Here is a 20,943-nt window from a genome sequence, read left to right as displayed (position 1 = left end):
CGCTGTGTCTGAGTACCAGAGTCTGACCCTGACCAGAAGTGAGATAAAACAGACAAATGTAAACTTACAGCCCAGGCTGAGCAAAATGCAAAACAAAAAAGTATTGGGAAGCTAGTTTTACATGGATAACATCTTTAAAAGAAAGCGACTGAAATTGACAGTGTCCTTTTAAATATACCTACGGACACACACTTCGAAATTACAACATGCCCTGTAATTAGAAATAATGGGCACAATTTAAACACACATTTCCAAAACACAGGAAAACTATTTTCAAGCACAGTTATTCTCCAAGAAGTGAATGAGCCATAACATTAAGATTACATGTGTAGGCACTGCTGTAGTCAAGATAACCTTTCCCATATCATCTTTTCCACTTATTAGGGAGAAATAGCAGCTCATCACTGCCATCATCTCATATCAGATTATAACCACAACAAGGTTGGGCTTTTGCTAAAAGGATTAAAAAGTGTTTAATTACACAGCTAACAACCCCTTGTTGCCATGGATAATTAATAAAAGCTCAAGTATTTAATAACCCAGATTCCTTTTATTAGAATTTGTACACCAGTGTGATACTGAGGGACAGATCTCAGTCTGACTAGCCACTCCCACTATAGTCCCTTTTAACCCAAAATTGCCAGTTACAGTGATTGAGTGAAAAACAATAAATATGTTTATACCTGGCAGTGTGCACGATGCTGTGTGATACATTAAAAACAAAAGCAGGCCATGCATTGAAGTGTATTCAGTTCAAACCAGAAGTTTAAAAAAAACAAACATTGAATAGACCACATTTTAACACAAAAATTTCCTCTGGGATCATTCTCCCCTCAAATTCACAACAGACGTAATCTCTCTTGCTATCCCCTCCACCAGCTAGTGGGCATCTGAGTGTGTAGAACACATAAAAGAAATACTGGCATTTAGTGCTGAATGCAGTGAGAGCTAGGCTCATTCTTGTCTCTTCATGGTGTGAGTTCTACAGTTTAGGCCCAGTCCCTGTGAAAGCGGTCTTCACTGCTCACAAGCCTTCCCTATTGGTTGACAGTTTCATTGTGACAGAAGATCGTTGCTGGGAGAGGCCGAGGTTACTGAAGGAGAGGTGATCTCTCAGGAACCTAGGGCCAATCACATTGAGATAGCTGAATATCAGAAGAACAGTGACCTTAAACTCTAATCAGTGTGGAGACATTGCAGAGTATGCACAAGTGACAAGCTCCCACGTCAGTCGTTCTCTTCCTTCCTCTCAAATATGCGTGTACACACACACACACACACACACACACACACACACACACACACTTTCCATAATACAGAAAAAAGATTCTGCCCTCTCAAATACCGGCTACAGTCAAGTTAAAATCAAAGTGAACGCTGCAGTGTTACTAACACTCCAGTTTCAGATTCTGGGTCAGGCTGTAGCCATGCCATGTTGCCTAAATACTGGGATTTAAGACTACTGCAGTCCCCATTCTGGAACACTCTTTCATCTGTCATTTTTTGAACATTTTTCATAAGAACAATCCAACCACAGTATAAGAACAAAGATGTTATTACAAATGTAGAACATAGGTTTCTCAGTGTAAATATTGTACATCAATTTTTCATAAAAATATGAAATCTGGGTTTATAAAATGCTCCCTGCACGCAACATTACTTCTCCATCTTAGAAGGAATTCAGAATGAAATAATCACCTTTTTGTTATCCTGCAACCTTATGGAAAATCTTTTCCCAATCTGATCCAACTCCAGTCAGAAAAGATGCAGATGGAGAACTCCTAGGTCATACAAGGGTTTATTCATATGTTGGTGTATGTTTTTTTGGGAGGGGATGAGGGACAACAGGGAGGTGGGTGAAGGAAGATGTCACACTTAGGTTCTGCCAATCATAGCAGGAGAGAAAAATTGGGGGTGGTAATATATTTTATTGCACCAACTTCTGTTGGTGAGAGAGACAAGCTTACATAGGGCTCTTCAGGGACTGACATGGCTACAACAACACTGCATACAACCATAGCATGGACCTTCCCAGAAGTAAGTTTTCCAGCATGGCGAGAAGCAATTTAGGTAAACAATTGAACTGCACCACACACTTAGGCCCCAAGCCTGTAACTGACTGGGGGTGAGTGAAGGGGTCCACCCACATGGAGTCAAATATAGGTCAATTAAACTAGGATTTAATAACATGCAGTTATTTCCAAAAGGTGATCACAAGAAATCTGGGTAAATTTAAATTACAATTCATGTGAACAATGGTGCAAAAACTTTTTAATGATGTCAGCATGGAACAGAGACTTCTTGAAAACAATAATCCATACAAAATAAAAAAATTTAAACTAGTGCCTGTGGTGAGAAAAATTGTGTTCAAAATACAGTGATTTGATCAGAAGACAAGCAAAAATACAGAAGTCATGAAAACAATAAGTAGATTTTTTTTTAAGTTAGTGTAGGTATGAAATGCCTACCTCTACAGTAGACATGTTTATTTCCCCATTTTACTGCACAAGAAGAATGGTACAAGAACTGTCACAATATATTATTTTTGTTTATATGTTTACAGCCAAGAGCACCACTATACTTGAACTGCTTTAGAACAAGATTGCTTGGAGGTACCTGAGCTGAAACTCAGGAAAGCACAGACTGTTTTGTTGTCTGTCACAAAAGGGTTGTTGGAAGAGTTGTTTTTTTTCCCCATTTCCTCCACCCCTTAACAAAAACAAAAAGGATGGCCTATTAAATTTCAGCTCATCTGCAGAACAATTCCCCACTAATTAGCACTAGGAAGCAAACATGATCAATACATGGCACATTTCCAGAGGTACACATTGGGACCAATATTTCTGGGGTGAGGCTTTATATACCAGTAAACAATATGGTATTTTCAACAGAGTTTAACACATCTGATTTCCCCATGGAAGTTTTGTCAGTGCTAATTATCATGTTAAAATAAAACTGCTAGTTAAATGCTCTTACTTTATTCACACCTAAAAATGTTTTGACAGAGAATTCTTTTATATACCACAGCGATAAACTAAATGTGAAAGGTAGGATACAGAGAAGATTGGAATATACAATTGCTTGAGTTGTACACATGAATGAGACCTAGTCAGCTATTTATCACAAGATTTACTCTGCCAAAAGCTTATTTACTTAAAGCTTATTTACTAATCTGTCAGTTCAGTTTTTCACTGTCCTACATCACTGCGTAACAAGATACAGATCAACAAATCACATCAGAAATAGATTAGATTTTAAGACCAGAAGGGACCATTGTGATCATCTAGATCAGGGGTTCTCAAACTTCATTGCACCGAAACCCCTTTCTGACAACAAAAATTATGACTACACGACCCCAGGAGGGGGGAAATCGAAGCCTGAGCCCACCCAAGCCCCACCACCTCAGGTGGGGGGGTTGTGGGGGGGAGGCAAAGTTGAAGCCCCAGAGCTTCAGCCCAATGCGTGCGGGGGGGAGGGTACTGCACACCTCAGGCTTCAGCTTCAGTCAGCAAGTCGAACGCCAGCCCTGGCAACCCCCATTAAAATGGGGGTCATGACCCACTTTGGGTTTTCAACCTACAGTTTGAGAACTACTGATCTAGACTGACCTCCTGCATCGCACAGGCCAAAGAACTCACCCAGTAATTTCTCCATTAAGTCCATAACCTCAGTTTGAGCTAAAACATCTTGTTTTGAAAGACATCCAGTCTTGATTTAAAGACTTCAAGCTGGAGAATCTACCACATCCCTATGTAAATGGCACTAATTGTTACATTGTCACTTAAAAATGAGCATCTTCTTATTTCTCGTCTGATTTTATCTAACGTCAGCTTGCAACCACTGGATCTCATTATGCCTTTGTCTGCTAGATTAAAGACCCATTTACTACCAGAAATCTCTTCCCCCATGTAGGGACTTAAAAAGCATGATCAAGTCACCTCTTAGTTTATCCAAGAGAAAGTTAAGTAGATCGAACATCTTATGTTTATCACTAAAGGGTAGGTTTTCCAGACCTTGTTTCATTCTTGTAGTTGTTTTCTGAACCCTTTCCATTTTTTTAGCATCCTCTTCTAAATGTAAACATAGTAGAACTTGACAAACTATTCCAGTAACAGGGCATGTCTACACTTGCCATTTAAAGCGCAAAAAGACCCTTTTTTTGTGCAAAAGCCATGGGAGCGTCTACGCTTGCCAATGACTTTTTGCAGTGAAACTCAGAAGTTTTTCCGCAAACAGAAAACCACCTCCATGAGAGGCGTACAGTTCTTATCGGTGATACTTTTTCAGTGATGTCCAAGTGAAGACATGTTCTTCCTGTTTACACAGCTTTTAGCCTCCGGAGGATATCGCACAGTGCCTAGATGACCATGCTGGCTAGCAGCTCTGCTGCCAGGTAGACAGACATCTGCCCCTGCCCCTGTAAAGCCCTGGGAACTTTGAAACCCCCCTTCCTGTATTCTTGGCAAATGCTCACTTATCATCTGGCCAGGTGACAATGGCTGCTCCAGGGAGAAAACAGTCTCCTGCTTGGAGCAATGCTGAGCTACTGGAGCTGATCAGTGGACCCAGGATGCCCCGTGATCACACCTCACTTCCCAAAAGACCTATCCTCAAATAGAGAGAGCTGCACGGTGGGATAGCTGCCCTCAATGCGCCGCTCTCATCTGCGATGTAAGTGCTGCAAATGTAAACACGATCTGATGCCTGTGGAAGTAAGTGAGAACACAAACCAGCGCTTTTCTTTTACCGGTTCCCTACCACCAGTGAAACTGACAGCGCAAAAACTCTGCAAGTGTAGACATAGCCACAGTCTCACTAGTTCCTATAGAGAGGTACTACTCCTACTTGAGATTCCCTGTGTGATTTTTCCCTGATTGGATATCCAAGGTTTGCATTCCCTCTTCTGTTTACAGCATCATACTGTGAGTTCACTTTCAACTGATAATCTATCCTGACCTGTAAACCCTTTTCAGTGTCACTGCATTCCAAGATGCAGTCAGTCCCTATCTTGTAAGTGTGACCTACATTTTTTTGCTCCTATCCTTGCATTTGGCTGTATTAAAAAGCATTTTGCTAAAGCAAGCCCATCTTGACAGAGTACTGGACTGGCACGCAGAAGACTTGGGTTCTATTCTCAGCTCTGCTACTAGCCCGCTGGGTGACTCTGGGCAGGTCATCTCTTTGTGCCTCATTTTTCCCATCCATGTAAACTAGAGCTAACCTGGTCTGTTGTACAAGAGGGGAAACAGAGGTACACCACCTCATAAATTTCATAAATAACCAGTGAGTGGGGTAATTCACTAGCCTAACTATAGAACAAAAAAAGGACAGCCTGGAGGTAGTTCTTCTGTTTTTCCTGTAATTAGCAAGATGATTTGTAAAAGAAAGTGGTATTATTATTATTAAGCAATCATCTGTCCCCACTGGGGGGTGTGTGAAAATTGTTTTTCTTTTCTTTTTCAGACACTCTACAAGCAAGCTGGCGCCAGCGGAAGAATAAGCTATAATACCATGGATCTATGTTTTGTGTTGTTTGTCTGTGGTGTTTGTCTTGTTGCTAGCATTCTTGGGTTTCAATAAACACAAAACCTCATGACATGGGTGGGGGATGGCTTCAAAAGGCTGACCTTGGGGGGAGATGTGTATGGGAATGCAAAATGCTCAACTAGGAGGCCAGCACCTGTATAATAGCTACCATGGTACCTGGAAATGGAATGGAACGGCAACAAAGGTGGTCCCCACAAGTCCTTTGGGAATAATGAGAAGGGGATTTGCTCATTGGGATTCAATAGAGGGGTGTATAAAATGGGGTAAATCCAGAGAAGATGTTTGTATGTTCCCCTCCCTGATGGCCACAGAGGAGCACAGCCAATGGCCTATGGCGAGCGGGTGGACAATTGGGTGTACTGTGTATGCGGTGTTTTGCTGGGAACGTACATATTACTAGTGGGCACAATTACACCAGCCCATAACCAAACTGCACACATCTAAACACTGCTATCTGGACTTTGGTGCACAAATGGATCTGTAAATCTTATTGCTGTCAATAATTGAACCAGGGAATACGGCCTGATTCCATACCAAGTGGTTAAGTTGGTTTCGACAATAACCCATTTCTCTGTGGACATTCAATGGATATAATATGGACAAAAGCATGCAAAACCTGTAGGGGCAGCTTGTTGCAACTGGACACATTAAGATCTTGACCCTGTCGAAGGAGGAAAGGCAGTGTTCGGTGGTGGCTCGGATGTTAAACCACATTGCAGTGGTCAGGACTCTCAGTGTTGCTGTGGATTATCATAGCAGCTGGTGTATTGTTAATTGTATTTGTGTGTTACGTTGCATATAAAAACAATCAAGGGGGGCACAACCCCCTGGAGAACAGCCACTAATTATAACCTATAAATAATGTAGTAAGCCCTCCCCACCCTGCAGTGTGCTAGACAACCTAGACCCAACTTTCTCGGGCCCACTATAACGGGAAGTCTGGAACACTAATTGGAATAGGTGTGGTATGCCCGTACAAGAGAAGGTGCAGGGCACGGTACTACACAAGAGGCAGTGGGACAGATGGAGCATCAACACCTTCCACCTTGATGCCTGGTCCTACCAGGACGTGTGTCACCATATGTCCTTTGCTTTTCCAGGGATACCTGGGCAGGAGGATCCCAAAAGAAAAAAAAAAAGGGGGGGGGGGTAGTGTTAGGATATAGATATTCAGGCCTGTCTGTAAAGGCCCATACTTTAAGGATTTAGGTATAGGTTTATCATTTAGCTAGTTATAGAAGTATAAAAGAAAGGATCTGTGTAAGGGCCTTCTCTCACTGTGACAGTCTGAGGCCCTGTTCTTAGGCTAATGTCTTTGGCCAAGCAGCAGAGGCAGCCATAAGCTGGGAAGTATACGGTAACATCCTCACCTTGAAATAAGGCAATCTGGGGCTGTTAGAAAGGTGATCCGATCTATCACCTCCAGAGAAAGGGAAGAGCCTAGAAGATGTAAAAGGAAATTTAGTTTGATAGTTTTCTGTTTGGTAACAACTCACTTATCAATAGACACAGCTGGGAAACCCCTATGTCTTTTATAGATGTAGTTGTGAAATCCTCACTTCTGAATCGTTTTGTCATTATAGTTCCCCCTTTACTATTATTTATTTGAATGGTCTCTGTCTGGTTCTGTGATTGTTTCTGTCTGCTGTATAATTAATTTTGCTGTGTGTAAATTAATTAAGGTGGTGGGATATAATTGGTTAGGTAAATTTCAGTAGAATGATTGGTTAAGGTATAGACTATATAAATTACGGGCAAACAGGAAGTAAATTGGGATTCAAAAATAAGGAAAATGGAACTTGGATTTAAGCTTGCTGGAAGTTCACCCCAATAAAAATCAAATTGTTTGCAGCTTTTGACTTCGGGTATTGTTGCTCTCTGTTCATGCGAGAAGGACCAGGGAAGTGGGAGAGTGAAACAATAAGCTCTCTAACACTAATGACCTCCTTTGCAAAGAACTTTGAGATTTACTGATGAAAAACAGATCAGAGCTGGATATTGTTATTAGCAGCAGTATCAAGTGATCCAGCTCAGTTTGTATAACTGACCTGCCTAATCATTACTTACCACTCTACTAATTTTGAGTCTTCTGCAAATTTTACTGGTAATCATTTTATATTTTCTTCAAGATCATTGATGAAAATATTGAATCGCATTTGGCCAAGAACAGATCTCTGCAGGACCTTACTAGAAACACCCCAGCTGGATGCAATTCTCCATTTATAATTACCTTTTGTGATCTACCAGTTAACCTGTCTTTAAATCCATAGACTGGACATGAATAAACTCAGAGAGGATGAAGACTAATACCTGGGCAGCTCGATCAGGTTCCTTCAATTCCAACCTTGTGATTTTCAAACTTTGAATTTAAATGGATTAATATGTATGTTTCTATGCAGTATCTTTCGTACATCAAGTTTTAAGACTCTGCTGACAGTCAAATGTAAACTAAAGAGAGAAGAATAAGTTTTAAAGGTGAGATTTTTGTTTTTTTTCTTTTGCTTTTTTGTTTTTGTTTTTGTGTTTTTAAAGAGAACAGCTTGCTTAGAGAGTGGATTGAGGGAAAAGGATAAATATTCCCCCTGCTACTCCACACTACTGTTCTCCATTATATATGATTGCATAGTTCCTCACCAAAATAAATAAATAAATAAATTAAAAAAAAAAAATCTCAGCTAGACTCCAGCCTTTGTCAACCGATGAGCAGCTGAATTCCTTTTTTGAAAGTCTACTGGCTGCAGAGATGGGCAATTTCCAAGTAACCAGTAATAGCTCTCTAGCATCGTGCAACAAAAGGAATTCAGCTGAAAGCAAAGTCCTTGCTCATCTCGGTTCTGTGATTAATGTCATAAAAGTAACAGTAAATGCAAGAGTCAAAGATTTGAAAGAAATTAATCCATTTACTGTCTTCAGGGGACTCAGCTAATCAGTACTACTAGTAAAGGCAAGCAATGTCAAAACGTTGTCTCATTAATAAGGTGTAAAAAGATATATTGTTAGCCATCAAGTTTTACATTTAGCCCAGTGAAAGTGCAAAAGGGAGGAACTGAAATGAATAACCAGCATATAGCCAGTGAACAAAACCTAGGGCAAATTGAGAGTCACCCAGTTCCCACCACTCCTATTGCGAGGCGTTACTTGGGTAATTTCTTCTATCTTCTCACCCTTCCAATATGATTTCCTAAACTCCTTGCGGGAAAAAACACTCCTTCCCTATTTTTTCCTTTTTGGGGGTTGTATAGGGAGAAAGAGTGTGATAAAGTAGAATGACCTCCCTGACTGCAGCTGCAGAAGCAACTGTGAGGCAGCTAGCACCTGGACTGAGCGTAGATGCAGACCAGAACGAGTGAGCCACGGTGTTCATTCTTTCATGGAGACTTCATATTTGTTCTTTCTTCCTTGTTTTCCTTAAACTGAAATAAAATACTTAGTCCGGGCTTGAGTTCAGGGGACTGGACTAGATGACCTACTGAGGTCCTTTCCAGCCCTAAACTTCTATGATCATGCAAGTCCCTCCAGCTCATCCTCCCATACCAGGCCATCCCATCTTCATAGCTAAATAGAGTCCCACTCCTGTAAAGACTTATGCAGATGCTCAGCTTCAAGTAAGTCTTTGCCAGATTGGACTAGATGCAACTCCTTCCAGGCCAATCTGACTCTTATGCTGGCAAGTGAGGGTCAGTCAAAAGAAACACAATGGATTGCCTCTCTCCAAGCTTCCAAATGTGCTCTGCCCACATGGTACTTCCAGTATTTGCTGGTCAGGGAGAGAGCTTGAGTCCCAAACTTGAATCCCTCATGTATCACTACCAGGCCAGCTCTTTGACGGTTTTTTATTCCTTGATTGCTTTCCTATTAAATTTAAATAGTTTTCTATTGCACTGTGTCTGTTGCACAGTGGTAATCCTAGCTGCTGTTTGGTTTAGCCCACAAGCAACCTAAGAGTTCACATCTTGGGGGCTCATTTTTGACCAGCTGAACCTAGAGGCTTGTATTTTGTTAGTGGTGAAGAGTAGCTTTTTTCTCCAACGTGCAAGATGTTCTGAAATTCCCTTCCCTGTATCTGGGTCATCTCTTTTCCTACACAGTTATCCTATCTCTGAAAAGTATTGAGCCATATAGCCTTTTTTTTTTTTTTTGGTGGGGGGTGGGGTAAATTTTGACCTATATATTATTTATTATGTAAACTCATATTATAACTGTTGTGCACATAGGGCCAGATTCTGAGCTGGTGAACACTGGCATGGCACCATTTTGATTGTATCCTCAGCTGCTATAAAACATCACCCAGATAATCTTCAGCGTCTGCCGAAAGAACAGTGATATTGTAATCACAGTTTGTTTGATTTTTTTAGTTATTTGATCTCTCATCAGCACACTGACCAGCTATGTAAAAAGGAAGACCTAGCATGTATCACAACACTGCCCCACTGCAACCCACCACAGTTAGTCAGTGTAGTAACAAATAAGCAACAACATAAGTTAATGACAGGAAGAAAAGACAGTAAACTAGATGCAGAATTTTAAATGTTCCAATGTGCCATACGCTTACATTTCTCTGCCTTGTCACTTCACTGAGAAAAGAAAACAGACAGTTTTCAAGGGCCTGGAAGCTTTTCTCAGACTGCATAAAGAAGAAAAACTACAGTTTTGAAGGTTTTCTTCATTGCAGAAAGCTCAGGGTTTCTGATGCCTTCTCTACCTCTTTACTCCAAATCTGCTCCATTCACATCAGAAACACTCTGCAGTAGCAGAGCAGAAGGAAAATGGATGCATGTAGCTCCCTGAGGCCCATGGCCAGCATGTGAACCGCTGGCTCGGGAAGGCTAGGCTCCAGCCCCTCCCCTTCTGACCGAGGCCCTTCTCCTTTCGTCTCCCGCCTGAGCCCAGGGCCCCCCACCACAGCCATGGGTCCCTGCCCCAGGCTAGCGTCCCCAGCCCCAGAGCACCCCCAGCCCTGGAGCACTGGGAGGATGGGTAGGGCAGCCCCAGCGCTTTGCTCTCTCTGCCCTGGCCCTGGAATGTCAGGAGGCGTGGCCCCAGCACCAGCCCGAGCTTGGGCCTCAGCACATGGGAAGAGCCGCAGACTCTCAGAGGAAGAAGCAGGAAGGGGACTGAGGGCGGAGCATGGGCGAGGCCACACCTGGCTGTTTGGGGAGGCTCAGCCTCCCCCAGCCTATAACACCCAACACCCATGCTGAGGCCTCTCTCTCCTTTGCTTTGCTTTCTTTAAAACAAAACAAAACAAAAAAAAAAAACAAAAAACAGTTTTAGCCCAGGACCATACAGAAAATGAAAGTGAGGGATGGCAGGGTCACACACAGGAGTTAGCTAGGACCATTGCAATACGAAGGGAAAAGCCCCCAGCTGGTAAACAGCCCCAGCAACATAGGCAGCACTCTCTCTCTGCCTCTGGAGGCCAGGTCAGGGGTCACTCCCTCTGTCCCTTTGCAGGAAAAGAGAAAGGACAATACACTACTACAACAATACGCATTTAAATAATAACCATTTTCCTTCATAACATTTAAAGTTTCTCACACATTTGGATCAGAAACTGAGACCATTTCATGTCTTCTTCCCATCTTTTCTCTTTCATACTGTTCCCTATGTTTAACTGCAGCTGAGGATTAAGATAGCTCCCCTTCCTTTATGTTCTCTGCTCCGTGAAGTCTCCACCCATTAAGGAGACCACAAGTAGGAAATAACTGACCAAAGCAGTGGAGTTTCTATTTATGGCTTACACTGTGAGCACAACACAGTCTCATTTGAAAGCTTTCATATGCTAAGTTTATGCCACTCTCCGAGAGAATGTGGTTTGCAAGGGGTTTTGGTGCTATACTGTCATCAGGCAAAGCACCATAAATTTTTGGAACCACTTTTTAAAATAGCTTTTCATTCATCTGTTCCCTATTCCTATCTTTTTTTTTTGTGGGGAGAGCCAAGATTCTACTACTAACCACCATCCAATGATAGCTTTTGCAATTTGTAAATGCCCACACATACAAATGAGAAACAGAAATTCCAGTTATGCTTTTATGTGAAGTGACACAAAATACTAAGGGTGCTGCAATTTCTGTAGGGGAATGTTTAAGCCCCGAAGCTGCATGCCATTGTCTATATATTTATTCCTTTCTCATTGTCAGAGGGGGTTGTTTGGATAGCTTCACTCTGAAATGGACTTAAAATTTGTGACATTTGCCACTTACAATAAAAACCGGCTACCGACAGCATTTACCAGTTTAGGGGATGTGAAGGATGTGTTACAGTGTAACCAGACTGCAGTATGTGATCACACACATTTTATACAAGTAAAGGTTCAAAAAGTCTAGATTTATATTGCAATAAGTAAATCAGTGGACTTTAAGTCCTTACTTCACAAACCGCATTAAAATGTGACATTTTAAAAGCGTACCCTTTACATGAGTCAGCTCCATTGGAAACAAATATTAAATCAAAACATGTTTTTATAGGGCCTCCTTGGGTTTGGGAAGGTGTAAGAACTAACTGAACAATTAAACTGGCAAAGGCATCAGAAGTCCTTTATGCAATGATTGGATTTTGATGACCTACATGGTGGTGCAGCCTCTTTGTACCATGTTGCAGGCATAATAACCAACTGAAGGAGCACTACCTAATGTCAGGGTGAGCCCTGAGGGGTGTGGAGCTGCCACAAGGGCTCTTTTAAACCAGAAGTGGGCGAGCAGCGGAAGACAGAAAAGGGGATATTGCCACCCCTAATGACACAAACCCTGGACTGCATTTTCAGCCCCCTTTGGCCTGCATAGAGCAAAACTGGAATTGAGTGGCAGTATGGGGAGCTCTAAGACATTTGCACAGCACCCCAGCCTTGTGTTCTTTGCAGTTCAACTGTGCTGTGACAACCTTACCCCGCATGGTAGTTATACCTAAGACTTCAGCTTCTGAAGCTCCTAAAAATTAAAACTGTATTAGAACTTACATTTTAATTCTCTCCGGTATTATCATCAATAGCTGGATTCACAAGTATTGTATTAAAACAGCATCTTATTCTAGTACATAACATATTTTGAATTTAGCATTGATCAACAAAGTAATTAATGAACCTTCCAAAAGATTTTTAGTGGACTTTGTAAGAATGTGGGGGGATCTTTGACTTCTTAAAGCAAATCTATTTTAGGAAATTATATGGCCCCCATTACTGTGATATGTGAGCATCTCACAATCTTTAATCCCCACACCACCTGGAGAGGTAGGGAAGAACTATTATCCCCATTTTACAGATGGAGAACTGAGGGAGAGATTAAGTGACTAGCCTAATGTCACAAAGGAAGCTTGTGGAGTACCAGGAAACTGGACCCACATCTCCCAAGAGCCAGACTATCAACCCTTGGACAAACCTTCCTCTCATATGAATTGAACAGCAGTTTGTGTTCCCTCATTTTACCATCCTATGTTTCAGCCTAGCAGACAAAATTGCTCCCAGTGAGTGAGATAAATATTCCATTCCAACCCACTGAATTAATTTAACAAAATGTCAGTCACCTATTTTTAAATTTTAAAACCTTAATGTTTTAATCCTACACTTTTCACCATGCAGCATATTCAGAACAGGCTGGAGCTACTTAAATGAACATTTTTGGCCTTGTCCGATGAGTTGGGAGTGGCTGGGTAGCAGACTTGGGAAAATCAATTTTGTGGCAATTAATGAATTATTTCATTCCTGTTAGAAATCTAGAGGCAAGTTCTCTTACTAGCCCAAAGTCTAGTCCGTTCACTGTGCATCTCTCAAAACACAGTGTTCACTTTACATCTTTAATTGCAAATCTCTTCTCAATCTGTATGAACTCTGGCACAGAAGTAGTTCTAAGCATTAAATAATCACAGAAGTGAAGTTATACCTCTCTGTTAAGAAGTAGATGCAATGGCTATTTAGAAGAAACAGAGTTATTTGAGGAAGACAATACTGTTATGCTTGAGGGGTGGGTTCGGCAAAACCTCACTGAAGCTAGTGGGTATAACCTCCACCCTTCATTCAGGATAAATGTAAGAAACAACCAAATACCTTTATGGAGCCACATTGCTGAAACATTAGGAGCCACCACTCAAGACACAGGTAGATGGCAAGGCTGGAGTAGAATCCCCAGTGTGGCCTAAGGGGTCTGGAGACTGATATAGCACAAAGAGGCTGGGGCATGGATTGGTGGAGCTGTGCATGTCTGTACGTAAGAGAAGCAGCCAACACATGCACAGCAGATTACAGAGAAGGAGCAAAGAAGCCCCAGACACAGCTGCACAAGCCCTGGTACGATAACCCTGAGAAAAAAGCTAAGGCTTAGACTACACTACAAAATTTTGCCAGCATAACTAGGTCAGCTAGGACTGTGACACTCCCCCTAGCTGACACAGTTATGCCAACAAATCCCAGGTGTAGAATGAGAGCAGAATGCTTCTGTCAGCATAGCTAACATCATATGGGGAGGTGGTGTTACTATTTAAGTAGAACTACTCCTCCAATGGGCATAGGCTGCATCTACAATAGGGTGCTATGCAAGCACAGCCTGCCTACATCCGCCCTGTAGCATAGCTGTGGCCTAAGAGAGTGCTTTTGGGCAGTGTGCTAGCTGAAAGAGGCTTGGAACTGAGAGTGAAGAAACAAATCTCCTGTTTGATTCCTCTTGTGTCCAGGGAAAGAAGATTTTGTACATTCTTTGTAAATAAACAGGATTGCATCAAAAATGATTCCATTATCAATTTCTCCTAATGAAGCAACTGATTAGACCCCAAAAACCACTCAAGTCAAAAAGGGGTAACAATATAATGTGTGGGTTTAATAAACTATGCTGCTTAAATTTCTCTGTCGCACTTGGATTCTGTTTTGTATGAAATTAAGAGTGAAAGGATCAAATGCAGAGAATCTTTGTATATAACCTGAAACCCCTTTGTTAGGTTCAGAGAATGGAAGCAACAGCTAGAGAACAACATTTATACCAATTGTAGGCATCCCAACTCTGCCTGTAGATGCCTCTCAGCCAGGCAAGGCCCTTTAACATACATGATTTCATAATGCTTGCTGATTACATTGGTAAGAAGAAGTAACTTCTGGGCCAGTACTAGGATTTGTAGGGTCCCAGGGTGCTGAAGGGGAAGGAGAAATGTAATGATCACTCACTGCTAAAGGAGGGATCTGGGGATGACTTTTCTCCTTTAGCTGCAGTCCAATTGACAGAGGGGAAGTTGGGTGGAGAATCTCCTCTCCCTCTAATTTGATGATGGAAGAACAGAAAGGAGGTGAGAGAAGGCCCTTTGGGGCTGTCTGGGGACATGGAGTGAAGTGCAGACGTGATTGTCTGGCTCACTGCTCCCCAAAATGGACCCAGCTGAGGGGCCCTGTTCTCTGTACCTACAAGCTCTGTTTTAGACCATGTTCCTGTCATCTAATAAACCTCTGTTTTACTGGCTGGCTGAGAGTCACGTCTGACTGCGGAGTTGGGGTGCAGGACCCTCTGGCTTCCCCAGGACCCCGCCTGGGCGGACTCGCTGTGGGAAGCGTGCAGAGGGGCAGAGGATGCTGAATGCTCCGAGGTCAGACCCAGGAAGGTGGAAGCCATGTGAGCTGTGTGTCCCGAAGAAGGCTGCCCACAGAAAGGAGACTTCCCCAGAGTCCTGACTGGCTTCATGGGGAGCAGTTCCAGAGCATCGCCCGGGACTCCGTGACAACTGGTGGCGGGGGCGGGGGAGTGTCTGCTGAGTCAGCACATGACTGTAAAAAGTATGAGGCTCCTGGCAGCTGTTTGTGTTGCTTGCCCCTAACACCAGTCCTGAGTCACCTAGATTGCTGTCAATCACAGAACGGTAAATGGATTACATAACATATCTACTCCATCTTCCTGCCAGTGCAGGATTTTTCCCTATTATATATTTACTAATGTTTTGTCCAGTTAATGTGATAAACATGGACAGGGATCCCTTCCCTTCCGTCAAGGGACTATTTTACAGTTCATTACGTCTCAGGAAGACACTCAGTCCCATGATAATCAATCTGAACTTTCCAACTCTTGATTTCATCCCATTATTCCTGATCATATACCCTTTAATAGTCCCTCTCCATCTCAGGTGTTTATACTTTTCAAATATCTGTAATTTATGCTCCCCCTTACTCATTGCTTAGTCAAGCTATGAATGTTTAAGAATTAAATCTTTCCTAATAAATTAATACCTCCAGCCTCTAACCATCTATACTGTTCTTCTCTGAACTCCCCTATCAATATCTTTATGGCAATAAGGTTCCTAGAACCAAATGCAATATTTCTGGTACTATCACACCAGCGGGGGGTCGATTACTTTCTTGTCCCCCAAAGCAATGCCTTTGCTCATGCAACACAAGAATCACACCAGTCTTTTCTGCAACCCTATCACATTGTACGTTCATGGCAAAATTTTCTCATCACTAAGCCTTTCAGTATTACTGCTTTCCAGGCGTCACCTCCCACTGAGGATAGAATTTTGCTATATTAAAAAGCCTGCTAAAATCCCAATATCTACCACTTTCCTTTCACCCACTAATTTTCTATTTCTATGGGGGAGAGGAGAAGCAATCAACCGAGTATGCCTGTATTACTGCATCTAGCACCAGGGGACCCCAACTGAGCTCCTGTACTGTAATACCAATGACAAATAATACTACTACTAAATTTATCAGACAAGATCTATTATATACACCCAAACTGGTCTCTTTCGTGGTTCTGTTATCTTTCAGGTGTTATACAGTTCTCTTCTCTCAATATCTGTTTCATTATTTTAGTAGGGAATGGAGAACTTAACCCTTATTGAGTAGTCAGTGACCAGATCACTCTCCTTTGTTCAATGTCAGCATGTTTTGCCAATGCCAATACGCATACCTGGAATAACCATGTTTCACCATTTTATGACCATTTCATTCTGTGTTGTGTGTAGCTCCACACAAGAGGATCATGATCCCATTGCACTAGGCACTGCACAAACACATAAGGAAGACCATCTTTTTAGGGCAAAGCATGTACAATATAAAATGGACTGGATGGAAAAGAGACAAGCAACAACAACAAAAAAAAAAGCAAAGTGAGAGATGATGTTAGGTAAACATGTTAGCTACTTTGTGCCCCCTCCTCATCCCACAAACATCTTTACAAGTCAGGCTTGAAGCACATTGGTTGTACTGTTAGGGGAGCTTGCTCTGTCAGTTCCCTGTTCTGTAGGTAAAGAGAGAACTTCATTCTCCAAAGCTGCCAATGCTGCACCCTTCCCAAGCACTCTGTTCACAAAAAATTATTCTAATTTTTAAGAGAACAAAATGTTCATTTTCCAGTCTTTCAAGGCACAGCATTTCTTTTGCAGCTTGGGGATCTACTTTAGTCATTTCCCCAAAGTATTCCATTACATCCCTGAAAAGCTTATTATCTGCACTACCGCAATACTGACAGAAAAAGAAAAATATCACCTGAAGAGCTATGTATGGAAAATATTTAGCAATTAGAATCATGCCTACATATTTCATGGCTTGATCCATCTTCTTCCTTGATTTAATAGATTTTCATCATAATATTTTGACCTTCCACTGACGCGGTTTCCCACTACATTCAGCCTTTCAGCTCACAGTGAGATAGGTGACAAATACTCTGTGCATTACTATTTTTTCCTCCTATACTCCTATGACTAGATAACACTACTAATGGTTTATGACAAATGGACTAACCCAAAGTGAACTTCAGTCACAGCTGTAGTTTGTTCTTACAAGGAATCACTCACATTTGTTCTATACTCCCTGCTTATGAGTCTGAACTTCACAAATTAGGAAATCTTGTGCTTTGCTGGGAAATGGAACTGAACGGATGACTTTTCATATTCATAGTGGAGGAGGAGCTACTTTTTATTTTTAATAATCCTTCTCGAAGAGCAGGGAAGGGAAGAAAATCTCAGACTTTTCAAAGCAAAGATGCGTCTCTCTACATTGGAGCAAATCTGATTATCTATTACTTGATGCTTCAGAAGAAGATTCTCTGCAACATGGCCAGATGAATGCCCTTCAGAAAGCTGAACAGAATCCGTCCATAAAAGTTCATACATCTTCTTTTCCCCCACTCCCATAATTATTGAAGACAAATACAATTTGGTTTGAAAGTAATCTGCAGATCAAGCACTAAGCAAGCCCTGCAGAATTCTGAACACCATAAATGTCAGGGTTCAGTTCAAGTACAATGGTTATATTTATTAGATTTAGTTTCAACAGTGTCAGTGATGGGGAAGAAAGAAATGCAATTTTCTGTACCTCTGTGTTGCTCTTATAACTCAACACTGGTTTAGCATTAATTATTAGACTGTATAGATGGTTAGTCAATAACATTTTCCACAACATCAAAGCCCCACCCAACAACAAATCAAATAAGCTATTAGGCCAGGTTGGTGCACAGATGAATCACAGGTTGGGTCAGAGTTCCTTGGGGAGGGGTGCGAGAGGTGGGTTCTGTCTCTCAAGTAAGCTTTTCCCATTAATGTACAGGGCAGCACCCCTCCTGCCCCCTAATTCACCCATGGGTATGACAGCTGAATCAAGATACTGTGACGTTCTGAAAGGCTTTATTTCAATAACACAAAAGTATGAGGATGCATTCTTAATTTAAAACAAACAACCTCCAATATTGGAACCTGCACTGAGGGTATGTCTACACTACGAAATTAGGTTGAATTTATAGAAGTCGGTTTTTTAGAAATCGGTTTTATATATTCGAGTGTGTGTGTCCCCACAGAAAATGCTCTAAGTGCATTAGCTCGGCGGAGTGCTTCCACAGTACCGAGGCTAGAGTCGACTTCCGGAGCGTTGCACTGTGGGTAGCTATCCCACAGTTCCCGCAGTCTCCGCTGCCCATTGGAATTCTGGGTTGAGATCCCAATGCCTGATGGGGCTAAAACATTGTCGCGGGTGGTTCCGGGTACATATCATCAGGCCCCTGTTCCCTCCCTCCCTCCGTGAAAGCAAGGGCAGACAATCGTTTTGCGCCCTTTTTCCTGAGTTACCTGTGCAGACGCCATACAACGGCAAGCATGGAGCCCGCTCAGCTCACTGTCACCGTATGTCTCCTGGGTGCTGGCAGACGCTGTACTGCTTTGCTACACAGTAGCAGCAACCCATTGCCTTGTGGCAGCAGACGGTGCAATAGGACTGGTAGCCGTCATCGTCATGTCCGAGGTGCTCCTGGCCACGTCGGCCAGGAGCGCCTGGGCAGACATGGGCGCAGGGACTAAATTTGGAGTAACTTGATCAAGTCACTCTCTTTAGTCCTGCAGTCAGTCCTATTGAACCATCTTATGGTGAGCAGGCAGGTGATACGGATTGCTAGCAGTCCTACTGCATCATCTTCTGCCGGGCAGGCAAGAGATGAGGATGGCTAGCTGTCCTATTGTACCATCTTCTGCCGAGCAGCCATGAGATGTGGATGGCATGCAGTCCTTCTGCACCGTCTGCTGCCAGCCAAAGATGTAAAAGATAGATGGAGTGGATCAAAACAAGAAATAGACCAGATTTGTTTTCTACTCATTTGCTTCCCCCCTCTCCCCCGTCTAGGGGACTCATTCCTCTAGGTCACACTGCAGTCACTCACAGAGAAGGTGCAGCGAGGTAAATCTAGCCATGTGTCAATCAGAGGCCAGACTAACCTCCTTGTTCCAATAAGAACAATAACTTAGGTGCACCATTTCTTATTGGAACCCTCCATGAAGTCCTGCCTGAAATACTCCTTGATGTAAAGCCACCCCCTTTGTTGATTTTAGCTCCCTGAAGCCAACCCTGTAAGCCGTGTCGTCAGTCGCCCCTCCCTCCGTCAGAGCAACAGCAGACAATCGTTCCGCGCCTTTTTTCTGTGCAGACGCCATACCAAGGCAAGCATGGAGGCCGCTCAGCTCACTTTGGGAATTAGGAGCACATTAAACATCACATGCATTATCCAACAGTATATGCAGCACCAGAACCTGGCAGAGCGATACCGGGCGAGGAGGCGACGTCAGCGCGGTCACGTGAGTGATCAGGACATGGACACAGATTTCTCTGAAAGCATGGGCCCTGCCAATGCATGCATCATGGTGCTAATGGGGCAGGTTCATGGTGTGGAACGCCGATTCTGGGCTCGGGAAACAAGCACAGACTGGTGGGACCGCATAGTGTTGCAGGTCTGGGACGATTCCCAGTGGCTGCGAAACTTTCGCATGCGTAAGGGCACTTTCATGGAACTTTGTGACTTGCTTTCCCCTGCCCTGAAGCGCATGAATACCAAGATGAGAGCAGCCCTCACAGTTGAGAAGCGAGTGGCGATAGCCCTGTGGAAGCTTGCAACGCCAGATAGCTACCTGTCAGTTGGGAATCAATTTGGAGTGGGCAAATCTACTGTGGGGGCTGCTGTGATGCAAGTAGCCCACGCAATCAAAGATCTGCTGATATCAAGGGTAGTGACCCTGGGAAATGTGCAGGTCATAGTGGATGGCTTTGCTGCAATGGGATTCCCTAACTGTGGTGGGGCCATAGACGGAACCCATATCCCTATCTCGGCACCGGAGCACCAAGCCGGCGAGTACATAAACCGCAAGGGGTACTTTTCAATAGTGCTGCAAGCTCTGGTGGATCACAAGGGACGTTTCACCAACATTGGATGGCCCAGAAAGGTACATGACGCTCGCATTTTCAGGAACTCTGGTCTGTTTCAAAAGCTGCAGGAAGGGACTTTATTCCCAGACCAGAAAATAACTGTTGGGGATGTTGAAATGCCTATAGTTATCCTTGGGGACCCAGCCTACCCCTTAATGCCATGGCTCATGAAGCCGTACACAGGCAGCCTGGACGGTAGTCAGGAGCTGTTCAACTACAGGCTGAGCAAGTGCAGAATGGTGGTAGAATGTGCATTTGGACGTTTAAAGGCGCGCTGGCACAGTTTACTGACTCACTTAGACCTCAGCGAAACCAATATTCCCACTGTTATTACTGCTTGCTGTGCGCTCCACAATATCTGTGAGAGTAACGGGGAGACGTTTATGGCGGGGTGGGAGGTTGAGGCAAATCGCCTGGCTGCTGATTATGTGCAGCCAGACCCCAGGGCGGTTAGGAGAGCACAGGAGGGCATGGTACGCATCAGAGAAGCTTTGAAAACCAGTTTCATGACTGGCCAGGCTACAGTGTGAAAGTTCTGTTTGTTTCTGCTTGATGAAACCCCCTGCCCCTTGGTTCACTCTACTTCCCTGTAAGCTAACCACCCTCCCCACCTCCCTTTGATCACCGCTTGCAGAGGCAATAAAGTCATTGTTGCTTCACATTCATACATTCTTTATTCATTCATCACACAAATAGGGGGATGACTACCAAGGTAGCCCAGGAGGGGTGGTGGAGGAGGGAAGGAA

General features: G+C 43.1%; 1 protein-coding gene across 2 annotated transcripts in view; it reads right to left on the bottom strand.

Moving 5' to 3' along the window:
- The window catches only part of MCUB (mitochondrial calcium uniporter dominant negative subunit beta), an 87,455-nt gene that overhangs the window by 41,082 nt on the left and 25,430 nt on the right, over positions 1-20,943 (bottom strand). The gene's annotated exons all lie outside the window — the stretch shown is intronic.

Source organism: Natator depressus, chromosome 4 (assembly GCF_965152275.1).
Source record: "Natator depressus isolate rNatDep1 chromosome 4, rNatDep2.hap1, whole genome shotgun sequence".
In the NCBI taxonomy this organism is placed as follows: domain Eukaryota; kingdom Metazoa; phylum Chordata; order Testudines; family Cheloniidae; genus Natator; species Natator depressus.
The sequence above is the reverse complement of the archived record's forward strand: the minus strand, read 5'-3'. Positions and strand labels throughout refer to the sequence as shown.